The 19,142-nt window shown below is 31.0% G+C and overlaps 1 pseudogene; it reads left to right on the top strand.

Annotated features, from left to right (window-relative positions):
• The first annotated feature begins 9,553 nt into the window (after positions 1-9,553).
• LOC107913435 (cytochrome P450 736A117-like) lies at positions 9,554-11,047 on the top strand (annotated as a pseudogene).
• The last annotated feature ends 8,095 nt before the right edge of the window (positions 11,048-19,142 follow it).

The raw sequence follows: 19,142 nt of genomic DNA, 5'->3' as shown, positions 1-19,142 counted from the left end.
TTTTTCCATCAGATTGACTGCCGAGGGCTACAATTTTCAGGAATCGGCAACTTCTCTCCGAAGGCCACTGCCATGGCTTGGAGGCGATTGTAGGCTTCGAAACGAGAAAGGGAAGGGGTAGGGGAAAGGGAAGGAGAAGGGGAAAGGGGAGAAGAATGGGTCATTTTCCGGAAAATGTCTTACCGAATTCAAAACGGTAAGACATTTTCCTAAAACAGGAACTCCTTTTCCCGTGTTTTGTAAAATACTTTACAATAGGAAATCATTTTCCCCCAATCAAACACTGGAAAATGTGGAAAACCAATTCCGGAAAATATTTTCCCCTTATCAAACAGACCCTAAGTTTAACAATTTAGTCCTTGTCATCATAAAAATTCCATATTTTTTCACGATTTCACTTTTACAATACTCTATGCATATTTTGTACCCTATTGCCATGTAATTTAATTTTCACCATATAAGCACTTTAATCAAATAATTTATTATAATATCTTATCTCACATAACAATTTTCATGCATATCACTTCTCTTGTTTCAATTATAAATTTCACAAAGTTTATAATTTAATCCTTAACATCATGAAGATCCGTTATTTACTATAATTTCACCTTAACATCACTTTGTGATCAATTCACTACTTATAATAAATCTCAAATGTATTGAAAACAACTTTTATGAAATATTTTTAGGAAATCTGTCAAACAACAGAAAATATTACACATAACCCAACCCCAACCCATAAATAGGAGATTAATGTGTTTTAGCACACTCGACCCACGTCCTCCTACATTGGCAACAATGCCTATGCCAATCGAGTTAAGACTCAATCAGCAAAATAAATGAATAGTTATATAACAAACCTAAATATTTCATGCATAATAAAAAGAGTGATTGAATTCCAATAAAAGCCAAAAAATTAGCGTTGGGTACGTAAAGATAAGATATTATTACCACAAATGACCATTAGTGTCGACTGCTTTTTCAAGTTTGAAAAACGAGGATCGACTTTTAAAATGAAAACGGGAGTCGCCACCGATCTTTTATTGTGGTGTGATCGGATCACCTTGAAAACAATTTTAGGTCTGCAAATTTTGAGAAAACAGGTTCGGGAGTCGGTTACGCACGAGGAAGGGTTAGCACCCTCGTGACACCCAAAATTGGTACCGAATCGATTGTTTAATGTCTTTATGTCGAAATTTTGAAAAGATTTTAGAATACGATCCTTTGAAAAGAAAATTTAAGTAAAATGAATTGGATGGTAAGAATCACTTATTTCGAAGAAATAAATTGTCACATTCAGTAAGTTAGAGTGCGACATTTTAAATCCTCAAAATTAAATTTATCTTTCGTCTTTTAAAACCTATGCATTTTGAGAAGGATATCCGATTATCTAGGTCAAATGAGAAAATCAAAACCCAGTAAGTTAGGGTTCGATTTCACTAAATTCCTAAATATCGAATATTGCCTTTTTTATTTTAAAATCCTCGTCTCGAGAAAATAACATGTCATATCCAATGCGTTAGGACACAACATGTGGAATTCCCGAGAATGGGTTCTTATTTGAAATTTGTATGTTTTAAAAAGATCTCGATTATTTAGATCCAACGAGAAAAATAAACCCAATACGTTAGGGCTCAATTCTCCTAAGGATCGCAAACACCAAGTAATTTGAAAATTTTCGAAATAAAATGATTTTTATGTTTTAATAAAATTCAACTCTTATAAGTGGAACATGATTGAATAACGATACATATAATGTGAAAGATAAATAACAATTTAGTTTTAAACTAGAAGCAATTAAACAAAAAAATAGGCAAATACAAATATTGACTTTAATCATTTAAAAAGCATAAAAAATGAAGTAAGAATAAAAATAAACAACTTAAAATTAATATCTACATTCTAATTTATATAAGTAAAACCTAATAAAAATAATAATATACATAGTGATAATACATGAAAGTTAAATAAATAAAATAAAATAACAAATTTAAAAGGAATAAGGTTTATGAGTACAAGAAAATATATTTGAAAATAATAATATATTATTATAGATACGTACATATGCTAGAAACAAATTATATATGCATATATAAAAATATAAAGTATTATCATTGAAAATTTTGAGATTAATTATATATATACATGTACATGAACAAAAACAAAAAAAATGTATGTATAGATTATATTAAGATAATATCTAAAAACATAATGATGATGTTCATGCCCCATTTTGCTCGAAATAATTAATGATGAAGTAATTAATGATTTCAATAGTGAAGCAATGCCCATTAGAAGTCTTCGATAATGGCGATGTTCATGCCCCATTTTGCTCGAAATTTGAGTCGCCCTTTTCGGGTTTTCAACTCAAAATCATTAGATTCAATTCGAATAATCTCATCATTCTGACACCCTAGATCAATAGTTTTTCGTTTACAGTTTACAATAGCATCATGCAGAGTTAACCAATCCATACCCAGAATTATATCAAACTCGTCGAATGGCAACAACATCAAATCAGCCGGAAAACATAAATCTCGAATCATCAACGGACAATTCTTGCACACTTTGTCAACCAAAACACACCGGCCCAGGGGGTTCGATACTTTATTTACAAACTCAGTAGAGTCAACAGGCAAAGTCTTACTGAATACTAAAGTCTCACACAAATAAGAATGAGTCGAACCAGGATCAATCAATGCAATAACACTAGTATCATAAAGCGTGAAAATACCAGTAATGACGTCTGGGGATGACGCCTCCTCACGTGCTCGAATGGCATAAGCTCTAGCAGGTGCGCGAACCTCAGATCTAACAGATGTATCTTTAGTACCTCTCTGACTGCCACTCACAATACCCATATTCCTGGTTGGTCTACTTCGAGCTACTGCGTTGCCCGATCTTGTATTCTGAGCCAAATTTCGATCCGCAAACTCTTAGTACTCCTGAATAAAATAATCTTTCGATCCACATTTAAAACAAGCTGGATCATGCAATCTGCAACTGTCGAAATGTCGTTTACCACAATGTTCACACTCGGGTTAATTTGATCTGACATTACCCACACTAGCTACTGAGGTAGCTCTCGAGCTCACAAGTGGTCTATCTCGATCCCGTCATGAATACCCGCAGTAGCCTTTGAACGGCTAGTATCATCTCGAAACTTCTTCGATGTCATTTGGAATGACTTATTGAATGGTCTTTTACGTAAGTCTCTACCTTCGGAGTCAGCTTTTCTTTTTTCTTTCCCAAGCTCTTCGGCTTTGCAAGCTCGATCAACAAGTACCACAAACTCTTTTATCTCAAGTATGCCAACTAACAGTTTAATATCTTCATTCAACCTATCTTCAAATCTTTTACACATTATAGCTTCTGTCGAAATACACTCTCGGGCATACCGACTGAGACTCACAAATTTCCACTCATACTCTGTCACTGTCATCCTACCCTGTTTCAATTCGAGAAATTCCTTACGTTTCTGATCAATGAATCTTTGGCTGATGTATTTCTTACGAAACTCAGTCTGAAAGAATTCCCAAGTCACTCCCTCTTTCGGAACTACCGATACTAGTGTATTCCACTAGTGATATGCAGTGTCCCGTAACAAAGATATGACACATTTTAAACACTCATCAGGGGTGCAAGATAACTCATCAAACACTCAAATAGTATTATCGAGCCAAAACTGAGCTCGCTCAGCATCATCATCATCAGTGGCTCTGAACTCTTCTGCCCCATACTTTCGGATTTTATCAACAGGAGGCTTAAGCAACCTCAACGGATCACTCACTTGAGGTATAACAGGTATCGAAGATGGATTAGTCGGGGGTAGAGGTTGTTGTACAACCGACTTAGTCGAGATATATTGAGTAAACCAGTCATTCATCAATTGGTAAAAGGCTTGTTTAGCCTCTCCCTCCTGGTTACTCGAGATCGGTCTAGAATTTATCGGCTCTGTCCCTTGCACAGGAGCAGGCGCTATACTCTTAACATCATCGGCTACGGCTTGATCGGGATCCATTACTATACGAAAACACATTTTCAGATGTCAGAAGTCATCACACTATCTCAGTATAAATTATGGCATGTATAGCTAGACTCATACGCGCTACGTTAGTCCTAGAATCGACTAAACCGTAGCTCTAATACCAATAAAATTGTAACACCCATAACCTGTGACCGTCGCAGGATTAGGTTACGAGGTGTTACCGGGCATGACACATTTTTATTTACTTATATATTTATTACTATTATTTTTTTTGCAAACTTTGCAACATATACAAATTAAGACGAAATAATTCTACTAAATTTGCATGCTGAAATTTTTGTAAACGAATAATATCTCAACCATTCAAAAAAATTAAAATGCTCAATTCACAACCACCATTTAAAATAAGAACATCATACCTATCCAAACATAAACTAATAATTTACTACTATTTTACAAACATGTATGCTTATGCATATAAGTTTTATAAACCATTAACCTTTTTATAAATCCATATCTCAAGGTCATTACAAAATTTAACTATTGCACAATCGAACATTATAAAACTCAAGAACCATAGTACTTTTGTACCTATATAATATTTCTCAAATGTACATATATATTTAAATAAAATCTTTTAACCAAGCACAAACCAAATTCATTTACACTATATTTAATTATAAACATAAATTCATACCATAACCAAACTTGCATAACTTATAATATTATCATATGGTTAAATCAAATTGCCCTATTAAAAACCAATTACACAAACATGAGCATAGCAAAATATTCTCTATTAAAAATCAATTTAACGTAGCCAAAATATTACTAAATTTGTTTATTACATTAAATACCTAATATATATATATTAAAAATCAAATTAACCAACTTGGTCTCACAATACCAATACATATACGGCATATCCATTATTTGTTTTAACACATATATTCGATCCATTCATATAAATAATAAAGCATATATCATAATTCAATACATAACTCAAACTTATATTTAGTCAATTACCCTATGATAGCCGATCATAAAGTAGCTGCCAACCAATTCTTCATATTTCAAATTATAATTCATGAACTATAATTACTTACTAAAACAAACACATTGTATACATTATCTAACTAATTTCACGTAATCAAACATTACTTAGTTTAATACCTATATCAAATATACTCACACCACATACTTACGTACCAAGAATTTATAATTCAAACACTACCATTAGCATGTATATACCTTACCTTATAAATACTATCCATAAAAGATTATATATTAATCAAAACATAATCAAGCCATATCTCCACCAAAACCTAACATAGATACAAAATGCTTAAGCCATTTTCGCATGGCTTTAATACATACACTTTCTAAAATAAGTTATTTCCCACCCAACCTATACATGCCATAATTTCAAAAGAGATTTCAATTTATAAGATACCATAGTTAGTCGATAGTGTGATAAGCTTTACTGATGATCCCCGAGCTCGTAACTACTTCAAGATCTATAAAACAGAAATACACAAATACAAATACACAGCAAGCTTTATAAAGCTTAGTAAATCGTAAGCATAATTAATATTTAAATAGTAAGAATTAAAGGCACATAATTAACATTCAAAGATATTATATATATAATTATAATCACACTTTTATCACATATACATGTAAGCTAATAACCAATTTTGTTCTTGTATAAATGTTCATAAACTTTTACTTTAAGTAAAATAGGTATCAACCGAATATATATATATAACCATAACAATTTAAAACTTATATATATTCATACCATATATACTTCCAAATAAATAACTTACCTTAATTCCATATATTTATTCAACTAACTTATACCTGCACATACATTTCAAATACATAACAATCTTCATTTACATTACTTGTCGAACCAATCGAAAATAAATAGAATAATCAAATAGTCGAGAGATTCATACAACGCCATCGTCCTAGACATGGTCTTACATGTAATCGCAAATCGATGCCACTATCCCAGACAAGGTCTTACTCGAAAATACAAATCGATGCCATCGTCCCAGACGTGGTTTTACACAAAAATATAAATCAATTCCATCATCCCAGACGTGGTCTTACATGAAAATACTTATCAGAAAATTTCCATACAATTTCTAAGGTTCAAATATGCTTACAGACATTAAATATCAGTTAATTCGAACTCAATTAACTTATTTCTTATAACAAATATATATATTCAGCCAAAACCTCTTACTACATCTAATGATTCCATATATTATCTATCTACTATATAACATGAATTTAACAAAATTTAAATGCTTATCGACTTACCTCGAATGTCGTCGACCGTTAAATCAGCTACTCAACCACATTTGTCTTTTCCCTATCCAAATCTAATTTCTTTAATTCTTGTTCCAAACATATTCAATTTAAGCTCATTTGAACACCATTTTATTCAATTTAGCCTAAAAACACATAAATGGGCAAATTACAATTTTGCCCCTAACATTTCACACTTTTTTACAATTTAGTTCTTTTTGTTCAAAACACAAAATACACAAAATTTGGCTACACTCCTTTAGGGTCGAATATTCCTAGTGTCTTTACAAGCCCACACATTTCATTTATTTCACATTTTAGCCCCTCAAAAATTTATTTTTACAATGTAACCCTAATTACTCAAATTCATCAAAAATTCAAAGACAAAACATATTAATCTTTCACATTTCTTTCATATTTCATCATCAACTATCACAAAGCTCAAGCATTCATCAATGGTACATTTCAAAATCATCAACAATTCATAAAATTAAGGTATGGGTTTTGAATTATTCGAAGCAACGATCTCAAAAACGTAAAAATTATTGAAAACCGAACAAAAACGAACCTTGAATTTAAGCTTGAATATGGCCGAAACTTAACTAAGCTTTAATGGATTTCTTCCTTCTTGGTTTCGGCTAAGAAAGATGATAACAATCTAATGTTTTTATGCTTTTAACTATCTTATATTATAATATTTGTTAATTACTCATTTAACCTTATTTAAATAAATATAACTTATATATATAATAAGGTTAGTTTTGTCCTTAGCCATCCACTAACTATTTAGTGGTCTAATTGGATGTTTAAACCTTCCAAATAAAAAGGCAACAACAAATTGATACTTTTAGCTTTAACCCCTAAATTTTTATTTTTACGCGATTAAGTCCTTTTCATTTAATCAGTTTCTCAAACAAAAAAATTTAAACACGAAAATTTCACACAATCAAATTCACACATAGTAACTCACAAAGTAATATTAAAATATTTTTTGACTTGGATTTGTGGTCCCGAAACCACTATGTTCGATTAGGGTCGAAATCGGGCTGTTACACTGAGACACATACTGCTTCAACGCTCGAAACTCACCTCCTCCATCTGTCTGTAAAATCTTAAGCTTGCACCTCAATACACGTTCAGCCTGTTGATGAAACATTTGAAATACAGTAAGAACATCAGATTTTCTCTGTAAGAAATATAGCCAAGTATACCTGGAGTAAGCATCAGTAAAAGCGACATAATATCGAAATCCATTTGACATGACCGAAGCTGGCCCCCAGACATCCGCCACGACGAGTTGTAAAGGAGCAGTATATTCAGTCAAGGATTGAGAAAAAGGCTGCTTACGCTCTTTGCCCAAGTGACAAACAATACAACACGAAACATTTTTATTAGTTTCAAATTGTATGTTACAATGTTTTAAAGCCTTTTTGAGGGCTACATCACATGGATGACCTAACCTAGAGTGCCACACACTTAACGGGACCATTGCATTAGCAGTAAAGCATTGGGAAGAACCATCAGCTAACATTGTTGACCCCGAACCTTTAAACGCAATTTGTATAACCCGACATGTACTGAACCACTCAGGAGAACTTGCTTAGTCTTGAGATCATGAACCTGACACTGAGTAGGATAAAACTCAACCATTACTTGATTATCCTTTGTAAATTTTGACACATATAGCAAATTCTTAGTGATACCAGGCACATGTAACAGTGATTTCATATATAAAGGTCGGGATGAAGTAGACAATGTGGACTGACCCATAGAAAGAACCGGTAGAGCAGTACCATTGCCAACATACACTTTACCTGGACCATTGTAAGCCAGAGGTTCACCTAGTGACGATACTGAGTTTGTCAGATGATGTGTCACTCCAGAGTCGGGATACCACGTATTATCCGCAACCGTTGTAGGAGTTGCAACATAAGCTTGCGGCATTGGAGCTGTAGAGGAAGACATACTAGGAGACATACCATCATGCAATGAAGCAGACGCAACAAATGGATTATTCCAGTTGTTAGTTGAAGCAGGTGGGCACAACCAACCCGATGGTGAATTTTTAGTAGGTACATAAGTAGCAGGCACAGATGGTGGCCAAGACACATTTGCAGCACTATGTCCAAATGTACTAAGATTTGCTTGAGGAACCATAGAGAGTCTGGAACCAACATTTTTATATGATGCATCAAATCTATGATAACACCGGTCAACAAGATGCCCCAACTTTCCATACAATTGACACTGTACACGTGATCCAAATGAGCGACCATGCCCTCTACTTCTACCATTTGACGAGGAACGATATGCAGGTGTATTTACAGTCTCAGGCACCGAGGTTGAAGCTTGATGAGATACAAGATTAGCAGAGCTAGATGTTTCACACAGACTAATGTTTTGTCAGGCTTCAGCATGAAGCAAGATCGTGGTTACTCCTTGCACACCGTAAGGCACCTGACTAGCAGTAATAATAGCAATAACTGCCTCATAATCCAGTGGCAAACTATTAAGAATGGCAGTGACATACTCATGATCACTAATTACCTCACCACAGCTAGCAAGGCTGTCACAATAGCTTTTACTTTTCATCAAGAAATCTTTCATTGAAAGCTCACCTTTTCGCTGAGAATGAAGAGCCCTTCGATAGGACATCAATTGAGAAGTGGTTTTGGTACCATACAAAGCAACAATGGCACTCCATATTTGCGCACTAGACTCCAACCCAATAAGATGCTGTAAAACAGCTGGACTGACAGATGATAACAGCCAAGAAGCTAAAGCACAATCTTGCTGTTGAAATCTTGAAAACGTAAGATTATCTTGAAGAATTCCTTCTTCACTCACAACCTGTCGAGGAGGAGGAGCCGTGCTAGAGTCAAGAAACTGTTGCAGACTATAGGTTTTAACAGCCCTGTTGACGCCATAGCAGGTAATTAGTATCATCAAGCAAAATACTAATCTTCTTGATAGCAAAGATTCGACTATCAGCAACAGCTTCAGACACATTTGAAGCCATCTCAGGCGTATCAGACTGTACAGCAGACAGACTGGTAGGTATAGCCATAAAGAACATAGGACCTCAAGGATCTAACAAAAAGAAAAGAAAATCTGATAACATGTTACGATACTTACAAAAGAAGTATTATTATCATTGAAAAACCTTATCTCAACACACTTACAGTAAGCATATTTATAGTAGTATACTTATAACAGACTAACCAGCTAAACTAACTGCTAACAACTATTAACCAACTACTGTTAAATAGTTATACTAACAGGGATTATCTTCCATGGCTTGCATGGTTAAGCCATGTTAATGGACTCCATGGTAAAGCCAAGAAAGTGGCGAAGGAGTTAGATGAATTTCTAGATGGGGTGATCAAAGAACATATGAATCGGCATGAAAAACACGTAAATGACCATGCAGGGATCCAAGGTGAAGGTCAAAAAGACTTTGTGGATGCTTTGCTGGAGATTCAGAGGGAAAACACAGTTGGCTTCCCTTTAGAAAAAATCAGCATTAAGGCTCTTATCTTGGTAAGAACTAACAAGTTAATTTGTCATATATGTTAGCATAACGTATCTGTGTATACTGTTGTTTTCACAATAAAGAGAATTATATATATATATATTACAGTTCCACAACTTCAGCTGAAGTGGATATCTTTCCAGGATATATTTGTAGCCGGTACCCATACGACATACGCAGTCCTGGAGTGGGCAATGACAGAACTCTTAAGGCACCCCAAGATAATGAAGAAACTTCAAAACAAGGTCAGGAATGTTTCTGCTGACAATTCAAGCATATCGAAGGATGATCTCGGAAACATGCACTACCTAAAAGCAGTGATCAAAGAGACTCTTCGTTTATATCCTCCGATTCCCTTGTTACTTCCAACAATATCTACAAAAGACATTAAGCTCAAGGGCTATGACATTATCAAAGGAACTCGAGTTATCATCAATGCTTGGGCGATCGGAAGAGGCCCTGTGTCATGGGAGAATCCGGAAGAGTTTCTTCCGGACAGGTTCTTGGACAATTCCATAGATTTCAAAGGACAACATTTTGAGCTGATTCCTTTCAACTCTGGAAGGAGGATTTGTCCGGAAATCTTGTTTACAATCGCAATAAATGAGCTTCTCTTAGCAAATCTGGTGCACAAGTTTGATTTTGGTCATTGCCTGGTGGAGCAAAAGAGAAGGATTTGGACATGACCAAAACCGTCGGCCTTACCGTACACAAAAAATCTCCTCTAATCGCTGTAGCGAATAGATGTTCTTTCTAGTGGAAAGCCTCGTCTGTTACAGCAAGTATTCTAAGTTACACGTGCTTGTAAATCTAGGCATGTTATTTTCCTTGTCATAATGCATTAAATTTATCTACTTGTAGCGTCCGAAAACTAGATTTTAACTGAACGGAATGGCTTTCAATCGATACCATTATATGTATCCAATGCCAATGTGATTGAGGACATATGTAATCACAAGGATTTGCACCTAAGAAACAGGCAACACCATGAAACTCTGCTAACTACTATGGCTTTCAAAATTGGGATTCTCAAAACATCTCCAGTCTCTTATAGTTGATCACAAATTCAACAGCCATCTTTCAGATGGTTTAACTTTTAATCGAATGCCTTCAAGAAGATCAATATAACTTTAGTGAGACCGTATATCCGGAAGATAACGACCCACTTACTGTGCACCAATGAACAAGGCATCGGCAACCACAAAAACTCCAACCTGACGATAAAATCAACACGGGATTATGTTTGCAAGTAACTACTACACTTGAGCTCATTTTGCTGGAAAAGATTAAGCGAATAATTACCAGACGAACCGAGTAGAGTAATCGGTAACCCAGCCTTCTCTGGTAGCTTGAGCTCACTGCTGATCCGTCCAACTAAAAGTTAAAACGGAATTAGATAAAATGGCTACTCTACATGATAACTATAAGTTACATAGTCTCTGGTTTTCAATTTCAAAGTTCAAACAGCACTTGCTACTAAAGATCACATTTTAGATGAGATTTTTCTTCTTCTTCAAATTCTTTTACACCCTACAATAAAAAAATATAGGACCTATTTCTGTATTAAAAGCTGCAGCTATACTAAAATGGTTTTAATCCAACTCTTCATTTTATTCAAATACCTGTGTTTCTATCCGGGTCCAATGTGTAATCGATTATAGGTATGAGGGTACCATTATCCATATAAAATTAAAAATAAACTTTAGTATCTAAAACTCTCTCACCAGTCTGAATAGCATACGTTTTAATATCCTTAAACCAGTTTTAGAACAAGTTCGTCGCAAGTCAATTTGTCATATTTATTTTGAAAGGAGGGAGAGAGTTTGCATCTATTAGTTTTTCTATCGCAATTAAGTATTCAATAGTAATTTACTGGGTTAATCCATTGCATTTTGGGTAGTTTCAATTTAGTATTCGTGTTCTCAATTTGATTTTGGTGATCAATATTTAAGCTACATTTGTAAGGGATATTACTCAATATCGTTGATATGAATTGCCGCTATGTTTAAAATTTAACATTTTAGTTAGCATTTCAATTAAAAAAATCTAATCATTTAAAAAAATTAATGATCCAATTTAACTCTTTTTATAAAATTAAAAACTAAATTTATCTATAAATAAATAAAAATCAAATCAACAAAAAATATAAACATTAAAATCTAAATTTAATATGCATTGCTAAAACCGTAAATCAATTAAAATGCAATAAAATAACAGGCTATATATTATATATAAAATGTAAAGGATGGGGTACTTCTTATCCTTTCCTTTGGGTGTACTTGGATAAGGCAAAGGACAGTGGCAGATGTTTACACAAAAAGATACATACTCCTCTTTGCTTTTTTTTATCTCTTTTATTTATTTATTGTAGTACAATCATAAATAATTATACGATAATATATTCGAGTGATTTTAAATAAAATTAAATTCTTTTGTGAAATGTAAAGTAGGAATCGTATATAATTTTTATATATTTAAACATTAATCTTATTATAGATTCTGTTATATTTGTCTATTTTTATACAATATTTAAAATTACTTATAGCCCTTCCCAACCCTTAAATAAAAGGATAATATGTTTCAACATACTCGAACTCATATCTTCTTGCACTGGTAACAATATCAATATCAATCAACAAATATAATTAATATTAGAATGACTTAATAAAACCAACATGTGATAAAAATTAAAATAAATCCTTTACATAATTTATATAATGCGAAAATCAATTCAAAACACTTACGACTCCAAAACTTTAATATTACCTACACGGCTAACACGATATTAGTATTCGCTATTATGTTTTGATTTGGCAGCCCATCCAATAACTTATTTTATTGTACAAAAATTCAAATTATTTAGATTGCACCCACCCAAATTCATGAAAGTTTTACCAAAGTGCATGAGACAAGTCTATTTTGGAACTACGTTAACTAAGTATCAATTCCGCAATCCGAAAATCTTCAATAAGAAATAAAATTTTCCAAGAAAAATGCTAAGGGGATTATTGATTTTGAAAGAAAAAGTTTGTTGAGTGTTTTCGTAAGTTCTCTTTTTATGGAGGTCAGTTTTTTTTTTATAAGGCACGGTCCCTCAATTTGACGTACTAGGATTAAATAGACCCTCATGCATATTAACATGTATCCTACATTAAGGTCAACGCATGTTTCTTGAGTATAAATTCGCCTATATGATGACACAAGCCCATACAGGCGAACTATATGATTTAGCTAAAAAGAGTTGGATCGATGTTAATCGGATAGCGGATTGGTTACGGCAAACATTATAACAAAGTTCAAAGAAAAACAAGTTAGAAAGAAAAGAAAGCTATGTAGAAACAATGTATTAAGATACTATAAATGGAAGCTATTTTTTTGTGTCTTATAAATTTCGTAAATTTATCATTCTCTAACTCTAATTTTAAATATTTAAATTCACGTTTAATAGAAATTATTTAGAAAGGAAAAGAAAAGGAGGTGCAAATTAAGAAAAAATCATGATTGGGTGGGTATTTTGGACACATTGAGTTATTTAGGTGGAGAAATTATAGGCAGATTTCATTTTTTTTTCCCGAATATTGCTAAAGTCATATTGAATAAATTTCAGCCTATGTCTCCTCATTTCTCTTTTTATTTTAAATCCCAAATTTAATTCAATCGATTTTGTAAATTTACATATCCCAGAAAATTATCCCATCTTCAATTTCCAAATTCTGGCTGGATTTAAATCTTTGTTTAAAAATTACATTTATGTTTCATTTATGAATAATATTCCTTAGATTGTTTAAATTTATGTCCTTACATAAAATAAATGAATACAATATTATAGAGCTATTTTTTAGTATAAAACTTAGAACTATCCATAATCACAACTGAATCCATAAATAGAAAGCTGATAATATGTTTCAACACACTCAAACCTACATCATCTTCCATTAACAATAATGTCCATACTAATCTAGTTAAAACTCCCCTAAATATTTGAAGCATAATAAAAAATAGTGATTGAATTCCAATAAAAGCCAAAAATAAAACTAAAAAGATAAGATAAGATAGGGTTGGGTTGGGTTGGAAAACCCTTGTAGTTAGGAAGGATAGAATATGCATATAATTATGATTGGATCTAATTTTGCAGAAGCAGATATAAAAAAGGTGATGGAGATTCATGGGATGGCCTTACAGTCTTAATAGGAAAAGCCATCACCCGAGCCTTCTTTATAAGAAAAGAGTGTTGGCACAACTCTGGGTATGGACAATAGAATTAAAGCTTCAAGGCAATTCATGTGCTGATAACCTCATCGTAGCCGCCATGCATGCATCCAATCATTTAATAAATTTACGAGTCATTCATACCTAAGGTCATCTTTTTTCCAAATATTTGAATTTTATAATTAAACTAAAATAATTTATTTATTATTTGTTAAAATAAATTTTATATGACTTTTTAATTACAACTTAATTTAATTTTTAAAATAAAATTTGATAGTTTTTCAATAATACTATTAGAAGAAATCAGGTGCTTATTTCTAAAAAGTTACAACTTTTTTAATGCATCAAAATCAAATAAAAAATGCAGTACAGCTTTTCATCATATCCAACAGAGGAACCCACGTTCATAAGTTTAAGAGAAAATCACTTGAATCATTAAAATTGTCAGTTTTGAGGATTTGGTGTTTACTTAAATTATTTGGATTATCTTTCATTAAAAAGTAATATTTCCTACAAGAAATCATGATTACGTTTCAGAGAAAAACAAGTTAAAGAGGACAACTATTGCCCATGCTTAGTGCTTACCAGATACAACCAATTTAATTCAACAACTTTTTCTTATAAAATGTGAAATAACTTAATGGATAAAAAATAAAATCCATACATCTTCTTCTTTCTTTTTTTTTTATCTTTTTATATAATAATGAAATTTGAAAAAAATATATCATATTTTCATCCTTTTAACTTTATCGAAATTATATTTAATTTTTACAATATTATAAATGAGATGTAGTTTAATTAAAATAAATCTGACTATTAAAATTTCAAAAATTCGTCATTACTATTCAGGAAACATGTTCTTTCTTTTATATACATAAATATATACCATCACAAAGAAAGAGGAAATGAGTAGTTCCTTATTTACTTATATATTTTTTATTGGTTTTTAATTTTAATTTTATATTTATTATGAATTATTTTACATTCTTAAAAAATTAAATTACTAAATTGATTTAATTTTTTAATAATTTATCAGACAAGTTTATTGTTTCATCAAGGCATTGCACCGTCATTGGAACATTCGCAAAAGGTGTAACCCAAAGTTTGGCCTAAGTATCATTTGTTATAGGTTTTGGTCCTACTTTTTAATTTTATTTATATAATCGTAAACTATTTTGATAGCCACCCAATTAGTAGTAAATTTTTTTTTTTGGTTATCCAATTATAAAAAGTAATAAAATGATCACTTAATTATTTGATTTTTTTTTCTGTCACTAGTTATTAAATAGTTAACAGAAAGATGACATGACAACTTTTAAAATTAGTATAATAAGAATTTTAACCCTCAAAATTTATGCATTATGTCAATTTAGTCTTGATTCTAAAGAATTTAACCTTCAACATTTACACATCGTGTAATTTGGTCCTTTTATAGTTTTGCTAATCTTTGTGACCCTTTCACCTAAAAAGCTCAAAAAATAAATTTATCAATTAAATTTTATCGAAAAGATATCAAAAATGGAAACACTCAAAAACCTAATATCATAATTTTCACATTTTCCATTCTTTTCTCTTGATAGTCCAATTCTCCACTGTTGGATCAAGAACTGACAGCTGAGATAACTCGGTCTTTGTTGTTTCACTATTCACCAATTTCATAAGATTCACACTTGAATTGCTCGATGTCAGTTCAATTGAGTTGTTCTTGTTATTGTCATCATTATTATTATCATTTTCAAAGAACACATAGAGTCGCTCGTTCAATTAACCCACAATTAAAAAGAAAATGAAAGTGCCTTTGAAATCAACTTTCGAAGCTAGAGTTGCAATAAGTTCAATAGAGTCCAAGGAGTAGATAAGTTGAATGACTCGGGGACCTTATATTTTGAATAGAACCACTAATGATTTTGTGTTATCGATTGCTGGAGTTGATATCAAATGATAGATTTTGTTGGTAAATAGGAGCGATTATAGTGTTGCTACTTCGTCCTTTGGCGATGTCCCTATGTTTGACTGCATGGAAAAATGAATAACAAATAAAAAAATGACCAAAATTTTTAAAAAATACCCAATACAATTATTTCAAAATAAAAAGCGCACATTTTGTTAATTCAATCCAATTTTAAGTCAATGGTGATTAGCTCAAGTTAACAAAAAATGAGTTAATTGCCATTGAAACATATTAAGTTGTCTGACTATTTGAAGTATAAAGAAAGTAATGTATTTGGGGATTATCTAGTTTATCAATAAAGAGATTTAAAGAAAAACAATTATTTTTACTTCTAATTTACACATTGTATATTGAAATATATTCTCACATGAAAAAAAGAGAGGATAAAATAAGGTAAAGTATAAATGATGAAGGCTAATTTTTTTAAAATAAGACTAAACTAATGCAACGTGTAAACGTTGAGGGCTAAATTTATTATTATGTCAATTTTAAAAATTATCATGTCATTTTCCTATTAACCATTTAATGACTAGCGACACAAAAATCGAATAGTTAGATAACCAACAAAAAAGACTTACAAATAGCTAGGTGTCTATGAGTCCCTTTAAATAATGACAATTTTAAGTAATGAAAACACGACACATACCATCAATGGTGGACGTTATGATTTCAAAAAAAAAAAACACGAGACATGTTCTTTTATTAAATATATATAAACTCTTTTATCAAATATGTATAAATTTTAAAGATAAAAAAATAATAAATCCATAAATAAATATAATCTAATATATGTAATTTATAAAATTGGTAGAATTCTTTTTAAAAATATTATTAAATTAGTTTTCTTTATCATTGAATTATTCTAAATTAAAAATTATTTTTAATCTCTCTCACCTCATTTAAAAATCTAGAAAAATTAAAAAATTAAAAAATAATAAAAATAAAATTCCAAAATTTTAGATTAATAACCCATCCCATAGCCACACCCATCTGCCCAATACCGTTGCACGACGATAATCCTACCTGCCCAATCGTTATGTGTTGCTCCAACACAGCCTAGGTTTGCTTTGCGCAACTCCAGTCATTTGCGTGACGCACAGCCTCAAGCCGCCACTTCACCATTCGCGCCTCTCGCACAACTGACAGTCGAAGATACCTTGGATCCGTTGTCTAAAGTCTAAACTATGTGGATTCCGCTATGCTGAGCCGCGTGATTTTGATGCAACCACTCAACCGCAAGTGTCCCTTAGAATCCAACCAACAGCCCCATGATTTTTTTTAAATGCATATTTTTAGAGTAGTTATACTTCTATTTAAACATCCGATTGATTCAATTAGTGTCACAAATTATTTGAGTATCAATTTAATTAAGAAATAATTAATACACTATTTCTATTAAATGATCACTATTTTTAGCTTTTTATTTTTTAATTTAATATATTTACCTAATTAAAAAAATTTTATTCATAAATTAAATTATTTTTATTTTAATTATGCACATAATACATATATGTTGTTGTTGTTATTATTAGTTTCAAACTTTATATTTTATTATTTATTGAATGTTATTTTTAAAGCATGTCTATATTTTAAATATACAATTTCCATATGTATACACATGTGATAATATTTCTAATATTAATTACATAAGTTTTTCTATATATATGTATTTTATTTTATAAATTTTTAAAGCTAAATTGTATATTTGACCAAAAAAAAGTCATGTGGTGCATATTCATTAATTGAAATTCTCAATTTTTTAAAAATAAAAAGTTTGATTATCAAAATTAAGTATACTTGAATTAAGTTTAATATGTATAATTTGATAATTACATTTTACAAAAAACTAAAAAAATTAAATTCAATTTATATGCAACAACTAAAAAAAGATTAATCGTAAGTTCATTCAATAACTTGATTAACTTCTCCGTCCTCGTAAAAATAAAAAGATAAATTCTGACAAATTAAATTAAAAAAAAACTTTAATTTATAAATAGATATTAATTTAAAAGTCGAAATGAATTTTAAGTTTAAAAAATTATTGGTTTGAATCCTCGATTTGGTAGCTAGAAATAACGGAAAGAGTGTATGTTGGAAGGAAATAGAAGTTTCCCTGGGAACCATTGCTCATCGGGAATTGAAGTTTTGAAGGTGCTGTGGTATTTCCAACAAATTAGACTTCAACCAATGCGATTCCAGTTTTTTGATTGAAATATACCTATAAATATGTTCTTAAAATCATAACAATTTGATGCAAAAAGTGCCAAATAATAATCATATTCTACTATATTTTATTTTAATATTATAAGTTATTATCATATCTATTTTTTATACAATATATTTAGAACTATACATAATTTCTCCCAAACCCTTAACTGGGAGGATAATGCATTTTTGTGCACTTGAACTCACGTCCTTTTTCACTAATAACAATATCAATACCAATCGAATCAAGACTCCGTCGACCATCTTTTTTTAATAATTAATTGAGTTTTAATTTTTTAAAAATTACCATTATAATCACAATCTTTGTTAAAAAGGAGAAACTATAGTCACAATCACGCGTACATAATTACAATTATGATTAATTAGTATAATACACAAACTAAATTATAATTGCAATCATCTATAATTATGTAAGATATTTTAAACTTTTCAAAAGTGTAAAGAAGAATTTATGTTGGAATTTTTGGAAGGATGTTGTCAAGAAAAACATCTAAGAATCTTGAATACGAAAAATGCTAAATCATTATATTCATAAAACAATTACAATGGACGAGAAAATGATTGATAATCAAAATATATTTGTAAGAGTTAAAATAAAATAAATCTAATTTGAGAAATCTACGGATGGATTATATAAGAAAAATCTCAAACTTGATAATAAAATATTTCAATATTCCCAACCTCAACTTTACCATTAAGTTAAGGTCCCATTATTATTTTTTGTTAATATATTTACTCATTTATTATAAATATTTTTTTATTAATTTAATACATTAAGTTAAAATTTTGTTATATAGTAATTTTGGTGAGTGTTTTCAAAACATATATGAGTAAAATTACCTATATTATTAAGTCTTTAACTGAATTGATGTTACAAGTTAATCAGCTATCAACTCACTTAGAAAAAAAATTTAATG

This window comes from Gossypium hirsutum, chromosome D12, assembly GCF_007990345.1.
Source record: "Gossypium hirsutum isolate 1008001.06 chromosome D12, Gossypium_hirsutum_v2.1, whole genome shotgun sequence".
Taxonomy (NCBI): Eukaryota; Viridiplantae; Streptophyta; class Magnoliopsida; order Malvales; family Malvaceae; genus Gossypium; species Gossypium hirsutum.
The sequence above is the reverse complement of the archived record's forward strand: the minus strand, read 5'-3'. Positions and strand labels throughout refer to the sequence as shown.